The sequence below is a fragment of the Miscanthus floridulus genome, chromosome 16, assembly GCF_019320115.1.
Source record: "Miscanthus floridulus cultivar M001 chromosome 16, ASM1932011v1, whole genome shotgun sequence".
NCBI classification, from domain to species: Eukaryota; Viridiplantae; Streptophyta; class Magnoliopsida; order Poales; family Poaceae; genus Miscanthus; species Miscanthus floridulus.
Window position 1 is genome coordinate 116,866,063 of NC_089595.1, and position 11,077 is coordinate 116,877,139.

General features: G+C 44.4%; 1 pseudogene; it reads left to right on the forward strand.

Annotated features, from left to right (window-relative positions):
* The first annotated feature begins 3,693 nt into the window (after nucleotides 1-3,693).
* On the forward strand, nucleotides 3,694-8,797 carry LOC136513293 (uncharacterized; annotated as a pseudogene).
* The last annotated feature ends 2,280 nt before the right edge of the window (nucleotides 8,798-11,077 follow it).

Sequence of the window (11,077 nt, forward strand, 5' to 3'; positions counted from 1 at the left end):
AAGTCCGAGAATATTTCTTTTTTATTTTGAGGGATCGAGATCTTCATAAGAACATTTGAACTGTAACCGTAACATTTATAATGTTTAATATTGATGGACCTGTCGTCTAAGTAACGTATATAAAGCGAAACCCGATTCTACGAAAAAATATAAATTAAAATAAATTATAAAACAATAAAATACGAATGTGACATCATTGTCGGTCAGCAGAAAACCGGCAGTGTTGTCGTAAACATCACTGCCGGTTAGCAACAAACCGACGGTGATGGCACTATAGGTTGGAGCCATAAACCAGCAGCGTTGTCTTAGCCATCACTGCCAGTTCGTGCCACAAACCGGCAGTGATATTTACGACAACACTGCCGGTTCAAACACAAACCGATAGTGTTGGTGGAAATGAATTCTACCGGGTGGTCTTATGAACCGGCAGTGTTGGTGGAACTGAACTCTACCGGCTGTGTAAAGAATCGACAGTGAAGTTGAAGAACACTGCCGGTTTGTAAGAACCGACAGTGATAGCTTACCCTCATTATTGCCAGTATGGTTGTGCCGGTTCAAAATCCGATAGTGATGGGGTATTTTGAACCGACAGTGAAGTGCAATTCTGACGTAGTGACGTACACTGTACATGCATGAGCAGCCACGTAGGTAGCGCCTAGTTAGAGTTCTCGATCCAATCTGGATTACTCTACCCATGCATTTCTCACTCTCTTTTAATTAGCTAGCTAGTGTGATAATTAGCTTTGTCAGCTCCATCTGGTTGACGACTAAAATGTCGTGTTGTTCCTTACCTTCCTTCTCATTGCAGCATCCACGTTATATTATTATTATTACACCAGACTGCAGACGTATATCGGTCGGTCGGGTCGGATGCACATGGAATAATCTGACAATAATATATATAATCCTCATTTATTTTTATTAATTAAACAACAAACATAGCAGAAGCAGACCACATGCATACACACACACACACACACCCCTCCTACTCCTACATACTACAAATCTACAATACACTACATATGCACCCCCTCATCTGCCATGTCGTTGACATAGATGATTGATTGCTAGTAGTTGGGCAATGCATGCAAACGTAAGAAGAATATGGACTTTTATTTTAAAACTGACCAGGTCTACGATGATACATGCATGCATGTACGCTAGCTTATATCTGATCATATGCAGAGGCTGATCCAGCGGTGGGTTGGGTGGGACTCTTCTCCTACCGTCTCTCGCACAATGGAGCTGTGGGGCTTCGTCTGGCCTCTTATGTACCCTCGCTAAGGATTAGCACGTAGGAGACTGAGGGTGCCACTCGGACAAAGTAAAGAGGGGGTTAAACTAGAACAGCGGGGAGACGTTACAATAAATTTTAGAGTAAATAACCATTAATTAATTCGTTATCCTTTACGGTGCCACCACCGGGTATTTATAGCACACCCAGTGATGACATGGCAAAATTACAAATTACCCTTGAAGGGTAGGGCGTCGTCATTCTACAGGGGCACGGGGCACCTTCAGTCATTTCACATGCCTCTCTCACAGTGCCACACATCTTGTATTTATAGGACACACCCCGCGGCATGGCAAAAATACAACCCTTGCCGGGCAAGGCGTCGTTCTACAGTCATTTCACATGCTCGTTCCAACCACTCTTCTGACGGCGCAGGGAACGCCATATCTAGGGACCGCCACCTTCTGTCCTTCATCTCACGGCGTAGCGTTACCCTCGCGAGGGTCCCTTGTCATCTGATCTCATGACCGATGCTCAACCTGCAAAGACACAGGAGCGTAGTTACCTTCGCCTGGAGCGCCGCGCAGAAGGCGGCGAGGATCTCGCGGAGGATTGCCCCTAGGTCTTGAAAAACGGAGCAGCATCGGTAGCTTCCTTAAGCAAATGGGGAGAAAGGCGGCCCAGGGCTCGGCCCTATGGACGAGGATAGGTCGGGGCGGCGCGTCGGAGGCATCCCCCAACATGAGCTCTCCTTGAGCCCTCCTCCATTTTTATGGAAAAAGTAAGAAGAAGAGGAGAAGGAGCAAATAAAGGAAGAAGAAGGAGAGAAGGGGAAGAAGCAAGCTCCTCAGCTAGATTTCTAGGCCACACTAATCATATGCCATCCTGATTCGATCCATCCAAAATACCCCAACCCCAACCAGTATATTGGTGGATAGACTCTCAAGTCATTATACTTTGACCCATAACTCATCCAGCTAGAAAACTCTGAAAAATAGCTCGACCCAACCCGTCCTGAGACCTTATCTTTTTTTTTCCATTATCCGACCCGGCGTAGCGATTGATCATGTCACTCGCTAGATAACCACTGTAGTGCGGCGCTTATTACAACAGGCAGCCCCTAGACTCGGTATAAACATTTCTGCTATCATCATGACTAGGCAGTAGGGCAGGCCAAACTTTCCGAGACAATGCACATGCACCTCTCACATCACATCCAATAATTAAATTATTATTCGATCCCAACTCCCTGCATGCATGATTTTCATCATACCATTAATTAATTCCATCGATCAGCCAGCAGTTTATTATTCATGTGACAACCAAAGTCTTTGGTCGGTGGAAATACAAATACACCGGCCGGGGAAAAGAAAGTTGGAACTATTTTTAATTTTTTTTTGCGAATCACACAGGTACAGACGCAAATGCTCAATACGCACGTACACTCACCCCTATGACCACTCCATTCAAACAAATGAAACGAGACACCTCGCTCGCCATGACCTTGAAGGTGGCCATGAGCATTTTGCATCTGCCAACTTAAATTTGCCTCTACAAAAACTGGAACATTTTTTTCTAAAAGGCAAGCGCCTGAAATCAGTCCTAGGTTCAGACGACGACATTGATCTTTTGACCTTGCTTCAAGATTAGTACATCTTTCTATTAAATCTTCATCTCATGGCTCATAGCAGTTGCTTGAACAGATGCCATTTTTCAGGCACCTGAAAAAATAACAAATCCCAAAGTTGAATAATGCTACCACTGACTTTATTTATTTAACTATTTATTTGTTTGCATCAATCAAGGTCAGCTAACTTCTCTGCCGTGCCACCTTATTTGTGTGTGTGTATAAGCAAGTCGCAAAAGCAGGGCATTTGCGCGTCGAATTATAGTAGCAACAAAGCAAAGGCCTTTTTAGTCAAATCCAGATCAGACCAGCTGTCCACGCGGGCCACGCATGTCGGCGGTCCAGCCAGGTCACGACGCCCAGTTTCCAACCGAAGCCCACCGCCGGGCCCGCCAGGCTCACAGCTCACTAAGGCCTTTTAAATAAGGGCGTAAAGTTTTAAAGTTGTCGGTTATATGCGGTATTCGGATATTATAAAAAAAATAAATTATAGAATTCGTTAATAATTTATCAATAAATTTATTAAGTCTAATTAATCTGTTATTAGTATATGTGTTATTGTAGCACTACATTATCAAATCATAATTTAATTAGATTTAAAAGATTCATTTCACAGATTAGTCATAAACTATATAATTAATTATGTTTAATCTATATTTAATACTGTCATTTGATGGGATAGAAAGTAAATTTTACGTGAGGCTGAACAAGGCCTCGCTCCAAGCTTCCATTCGCGCGCGGGACCTCTCACAAAGACTGAAATCACAATCAGGTCCTTCGCAGCCGCCCGTGTAAATAACGCCCTCTTCCACTTGGCCCCCTCCTCGTCTCCCTCGCCGCCCGCCCCGCCTCAACCGATCGCCGCTCCACCCTGCGCTCGCCTCGCCAATGGCGGACCCAACGAGCTGCTGCTGCCGCCGCCGCCGCTGCGTACGCGGGGAACCATAGCGCCGAACGGACGCGCTGCTGCACCTCCCCCTCCTGCGCGCCGCCGGCGGCGGCCGCGAGCGAGTTCTCCAAGTCCAGGTAACCGCCGGCGGCCGCCCCACCACGAGCTCTTCATTTCATCTCCTCCTCCTCCTCCTCTCATCTCTGACCTTACTTCTCGGAGTACTCGGATTCACCTTGATATCTACCGTTTCTCTTCCGGCCGCTGCGATTTCTTCCACTGAACCGATTTGCGGCTCTGCAGAGGCGTCATTCGGTTCGCCGAACGAAGAGGGGGGGAATCCTATCCCACCTTGGGAGCTAGGCGCCAGGAGCTATGGCGAGCGAGGCGAAGGAGATGAAGTACAGGAGGAGGGGCAGGGTCCCCGACCCGCCGTCCGAGTACGGGCAATGCAGCGACCGGAGCGGCGCGCTGGACTGGGCCGCGCTCAAGCACGACCCCGCGGAGCTGCTCCGCAAGCTCGACGAGATACGGGACCATATCACCCGCTCCTGTGAGCTCATGGGCCAGCCGCCGGAGCGCCACCGCGTGATGAGCCGCCGCACGGTCTCGCTGCGCCCCTCGTACGACGAGCCGCCGCCGCCGCCGCCGCACGCAGCAGACCGGGGGCCGCCGGACCACTACCGCTCGCGCTATGCCGGCCGGTACAGGACTGGTTTGGCACCGAGTTCGTATGACCAGCTGCAGCGCTCCGTCTCCGACGAGACGTACGCCAGGCAGCCCAGCGGGCGGTTCCGGCAGCAGTACCATGAGGGGAAGCGGGAGAGCTACGGGTTTGCCCAGGGGAGGCGCCATCACAGCGCTTGCCAGTGCGCGCAGTGCCTTCAGAGCCAGCCGGCGGTGGCGCCGCCGCCCGAGGAGCACATCCTGATGGCCAGGTACTTCGCAGGGCAGCAGGGGCAGGGGTCCTTTCGCTTTGATAGATCCCAGCCAATATCGTCGGAGCTTGACCGGAGGTCGGTGGCTTCATCTCTGTACTCGCACCTTTCCATGTCGAAGAGGAGGGTCGAGTATTTCAGGAAGAAAGCAGAGAAAATTTGCCAGCCGATGAGGGGCGCTGCACCTTTTGTTGTGTGCACCTCCTGTTCCCATCTTCTGCAGTTGCCTCAGGGGAAATTCACAGGCCGGAAGAAGAATCAGGTTCAGTGTGGTACATGTTCTGAGATCATTACTTTCAAGCCTAAGGAAGTGACAGTTCATCCTGTGATCCAGCTGTCATCTTTCCTTGTATCAAAAAGTGTCAGAACTAGAGGCTCCAATCACTGGGACGCCAAGAGTTCCAGGTGGTATCAACATCAGGATGATGACAACTTTAATTTCTATAAGCTGCAAGCACACGACATCCACCGACAGAAGAAGGATTTTGCTGACAGTATGTCGCCATCTTCTACCGCGAGTTATGATAGAACAGACAGTGAGCATGGGTCAAACAGGAGCATTCAGTTAAAATCAGTGCCTGCCAGCAGGTCTAGATTTTCAAATGACCCAAAGGATATATTATGTCAAGGAGATACAGGCAGTCAAGTGGAAGCTTCAGGACAGTGTACAGTCAGTCCACAGGGTCCAATTTTAGTGGACAAACAAATTGATCCGTTCTCCAGTCAAAGGAAAGATTATAGTGGTGGAACTCAAATCAAAAGAAAGGAATATGACATAAATACCAAATCAGATTATGAAGCCAATGCTAGAGATGAAAGTCTCGGTAGGAAATGCATACAGAAGAGCAAAGAAGGCCATAAGGTTGGGCTTGGAGATGAATTCAGTAATGGAAGAACACATGAACAAAAAGGTAGACACGGTAATATTGGCAGTCCTGAAGATGGAATCGTGGGCAACAAATACAAACATAAGACCAGTAATGTTGTTACTAGCAGCCCTGAAGATGAAGATATGAGCATCAAGCATGAACATAAAAGTAGCTTTAGAGTTGAAGAACTTAGTAAGAGAGATGACAAATGCAACAAAAAGGATGGCAGCAATATTCTTGAAGTTAAGAGCATAGCTAGGGGATGTGAACAAGACAGCATCAAAGATGACTGTGGGAAATTGCTGCACTCAGGTAGTAGAAATGGCAACAGAGCAGCCAAGAATGATTCATCAGTTAAGGAACACACAAATTCAATTTCTCGTGTTTCTTCGGAGGCCGAGTTAGATGAGATACAGTCTTCAGTTGGTAAGAATGGGGATTCATCCTTTTTTACTGGTTTCCTGAAGAAAGGTTTAAAGGACCTTTCTTTATTCAACCAGTCTGTAGACAGTGCTAAGGTTTCAATCAATGGTCATCCAATCTCTGAACGAGCTCTCCGGAAAGCAGAGAAGAAAGCTGGACCAGTTGGCCCTGGTTCATATTGGTAAGTCATTTGCTCACTTAGCCATTTAGATTGTGTTCTGCAAAACTTTATTTGTTTAGCTTATTCTCTTAGCCATTCAGACTGTGTTCTGCAAAACTTTAGTTGTTTAGCTTATTCTGCATACAGTCCTACATCACTTGCCCTACTCATTTATATTTTAGCATCATCCACCTTATTCAGACAACACTGATGTCGCTTGCAAAGTATGAAACAATGAGTGAATGGGCACAAAACACATGCCTTTTGCTTTCATCCTTCAGTGAAATTCTTATTTATTAGTGGAAACTTGATGACTTGGTTCAAACACTACTAGAACTATCCCATTTTGATTAATTGTTATCATGCTGGTTTCTATTGCTAGCAATGTTTTCATTATTGATTGCTTCAAGTGATGTCAGCTGGAACCACACAAAATCATGCCATCTTCCATATCAGCAATAGCTTTTCATTTTCAATATCCTTTCACCAGGAAATCAATATATAACATTTTTTCTTGGCACCTCAGTAAATAGAAAGCTAGTGCTACTTGCTGGACTAACTAAAAACAATTAATTTTTGGTAAGAAATTGCTTATCCATGCTTTAGCTTCATAGTTATGACCATATCACTAGGTATGTTCTATAGTCCACCTGATTCGTGTTCAGATGATATGTTCTATAGTTCATTCGTCCTGCATTAACAAGCAATAAATTTAAAAATTTCTAATTCCACCTAATTCACAGTATCATAGTAATTTACTCAGGACATTCTGTGCAATTATTTACACAACACCTACAGGACTTAAGAGCATACTGTTCTAGTGATCACAGTAAGTTATGATTTAAATCATTCTCCTTTGATCTCGAATGGAAGTCTACCAACATTTCCTCTGACCCTGTTTTTTCCTTATCAAAGTTGATGCTAAATAATAGCATTTTCACTTGAGTTGAAGGTGCTACTTTGACAAGGGTCTGCCTCTGGACAAAGAATAAATTTATCCTAGAACATGTGTTGTCAAACTATTTTAATGTTGACGACAGTATCTTTGTAAATATCTGGGTTGACATATGAGTAGTATGATGAGTAGAGTCATTTTGGAGACCAACAGTGTGCCAAGAGACCCTTACCAGTTATTTGGATCTTAAATTAGTATGATGAGCATATCGCCTGTTCTTCTTCTTCTTTGAAATAAATTCTACTAGATCTTCACTTCTCAGCACCAGAGATGGTTTAAGGGAACTTTAGTTCACAGTGCATTGTGAATTATTTAAAACAAAGTAACACATCCTTTTTGTAATTTAGGTACGACCTATCGTGCTGGATTTTGGGGTGTCTTTGGACAAGAATGTAGAGGCATTATACCAGTAAGTTGAACTTTCTGCAAGTTATATTTGCTCAAGCACTGTTTGTTTCCAAGTCATCACACAATGTTCTTTACTTGCAGCCATTTATAAAAGAATTCAACTATCCGATGCCCAAGAATTGTGCTGGTGGTAATACTGGAGTTTTTGTAAATGGCAGAGAGCTCCACCAGAAAGATTTTGATTTGCTTGTAGGGAGAGGGCTCCCTCGTATACCTGGAAAGTCATATTCTGTTGAGATATCAGGAAATGTGATCGATGATACGACTGGCACGAAGCTACGTGGTCTTGGAAAGCTTGCTCCCACGTAAGTTGCTTGACACTATATGTATACCCCTTTTCTACTTTTTTGTAGGAAATGTGCAGTAATTAATGCATGACCTCAGGAAACAGTTAGCTTAAGGTGTAACTTGTTTTCTTGAGCAAAACAAAATCTTTTCTGCTCTGTTGACAAAACCTTGAAAAAAAAATTGTTCCTAAATAGTCTGTTTTCTGTATTTATCTAATACTACAATGTATAGCAAAACTACAAAGGCATTAACCATTTGTTTACCAATGAGGTTGTGTGTAACTAACTTTAAGCATAGAAAGGATCACTAATCCCCGCATTTACTTCCTGAATTACTCTAATGTTATAATCGCCAGCTAAGCTTATCACTTCTTTCCTATTAAGGATCTTCCCGCAATGTACTTGAACATTAAAAATACTTGATCGCCAACTGTATCTTGATAAGATTTCTTAATTTGGTGGGAATTTCAGATACTAATCATTTTTCAACATTTAATTTATCAGAATCGAGAAAATGAAACGTGGCTTTGGCATGCACATCCCCGAAGAGACAAAGTAGCTCTATGGATATTTTGTTGCCGCTTTTGTTAAAGTTTTACACCTAGAAGCTGCCAATGGGAGTCCAAGTCTGTTAGCATGGTGACAATGGAAGAAAGTCTTTCATGTCTTGAAGCCTGACCGCGTCGCTGCAATACAGCTCCGGACATTGAGAGAAGAAATGGAGGCATCATTACTCATTCGCACCATCCTACTTGAAATGTCGTTTTTCCATGGTGGCAGCTCCGGCCTACAATTCTTCTGTCTCCCTCTTGTTGTTGGTAGAAGTCGCCGCACCATAGGTGGTAGGTGCTAGGTAGCATTTGGAGAATGTATTCATTATTACGGGTTTGTGATACAGTGGTGCAACTCTTCGGCTATATAAATGTACCTGCTTGTAACATATTACACCGGTATGTAACGACGCATCAAATTTGAAGGGATTTTTGGGTTACAGTTCAAGAAAATGCACAAACATTAACACATGTGTGGTTTTTTATGCAACTTTTAAATTTATAAAGTAGATTTGTATCTATTATTCCTAGCATTTGGTTTATGTTTTGTTCAAATTTTTAGTGAATTTCTAAAAGATACTAAAAACGAGGATGTTACAATGTATACTCTTTAGGTTAGCGAAGGATAGCAAAGGATTCTAAGTCCAAGACAAGTTCTTTGGTCATGTTTCCACTTCTCTTTCTCTCTTTTGCAAGCGATTTCTCACTAAGGTTTTCTCCCCTAGAGCAGCTGCAGCGTTGCGTTTGGAATAGAAGGCTATGACAAGAAGAGTCCACGTCAAGGAAGCTGTCTGAGCAAAATTTGGTCCAGCGTATTGCCAAGCATGGAGCTAGTGAGCTGGGCAACTTTTCTCTTTTCCACACGTAAACCAAGATGAAACAGAGAAGCGAGCAAGACAGGCGCACCATGGCAAACCAATTTTTTAATCAAATCAAAGTCCTTTTTTTTCTCCTTTGCACCTACCAGTGCTTACTTGAGCAACCGGTGCTGTAGCGTTTGCTAGCTAGCACTACCCACTCCAGTGTATTGCACCCTCCCTAGCCTTTTTCTCTCTCTCTTGCTAAGCACCCCTAAAACACCAACGCTAGGGATCGACGAGTACCTTTACCTTGGGTAACCTCATCGACTAGTCATTGTTTAGTTGGCGAATTTTTTTTTAGAAAATGGTACTGTAGCACTTTCGTTGTTATTTGACAATTAGTGTCCAATCATAGTCTAATTAGGCTTAAAAGATTCGTCTCGTGAATTTCGTCTAAACTGTGTAATTAGTTTTATTTTTTTATTTATATTTAATGCTTCATGCATGCGTCCAAAGATTCGATGTGATGAAAAATCTTAAAAAAATTTGCAAAATTTTAGGAACTAAAGAGACACCGGGAAATGAGGGCGTAGGTACCGCAAAGTCCACGCCTCAGCCCCCGACCTCGAAGTAGGGACACTTGTATCGCTCGGGACCAGGGGGAGGGCAAGCATGATTCCTTTTTCCACAACCTACGATGACAATGAGAACAATATCTGCGATGGGATAGTCATGCCCCTAAGGGCGTCCCAACAAGACGATTTGTGCTAAGCTATTTTAGTGCTAACTGTACTAAAGCCCCCTTTGGCACGGCTCATCCAAAACGGCTTCACCGGTGAAGCCAAAGCCAGTGAAGCCAGAAAAACTGGTTTTTCCCGACTTCTAGTTCATTTTAACCCCAGCTTATAAAACGGCTTCACACTACAGTGCCTCGATTTACACAAAATAGATGAAGCCGAAGCCGGCATAAGCCATGCCAAAGAGACCCTAAGAATCCAACGCGAAGGAGAGACAAGTCTAGAAAGTGAACTCGCTAGCGCTTGTGCACTCCCTAAGGTCGCACACTCCCCCATGAACACCGAGGGCCTGTTTAGTTCCCCTCAAAAACACCAAATTTTTTAAGATTCCCCGTCACATCGAATCTTTGGACGCATGCATGAAGCATTAAATGTAAATAAAAAATAAAACTAATTACACGGTTTAGACGAAATCCACGAGACGAATCTTTTAAGCCTAATTAGACTATAATTGGACACTAATTGCCAAATAACAACGAAAATGCTACAGTGTCGTTTTGCCAAATTTTTTGCCATCTAAACTGGGCCCGAGTCTCTGCCCTCCCACGCACTTTTCATGTTTGCATGTCAGAGCTTCTACTTTTATTTTTTCTATTCACTCTTACCTCCACCTCAGCTGGCGAAGCCGTCAGCTCCGTTGCGGACGCACTTGAAGCATGTAGCACAGGGTACAACACACCTAACCCAGCGGAGCCTCGTGCGCAACAGGAAGACACGACATGCCTTGCCAATCACACCGAATTTTTTTATAATTTAGCCTTTTTTTTAGTTTCTCACACATAGACCTCTGGTGGAAAGAATTTAAAAAATGAACCCTTAACTCAGCATCATTGATGCTGACGCCGAGCTAACACGTCTTGGCACCAGTGTCCCTGGCGCCGAGGTCATGGGCTCGGTGAATGACATGGCAGGGAGCTCGGCGCCAGTCACTCTAGCGCCGAGCTCGACACCGTAGATCTTGGCACCGAGCTCCCTGCCATTTAACCCGGCCCAACCTTCCTGCCCGAGCGTTCTTCCTCTTCTTTCTCCTTTCTCTCGGGTTTTTTCTCTCCCCACTTCACGAATTGGCATATTGAACCTTGAAAATCTTGATTTGATCTGTAGATCTTCAAGAGCAAGGTATCCTCTCTCTCCTCCTA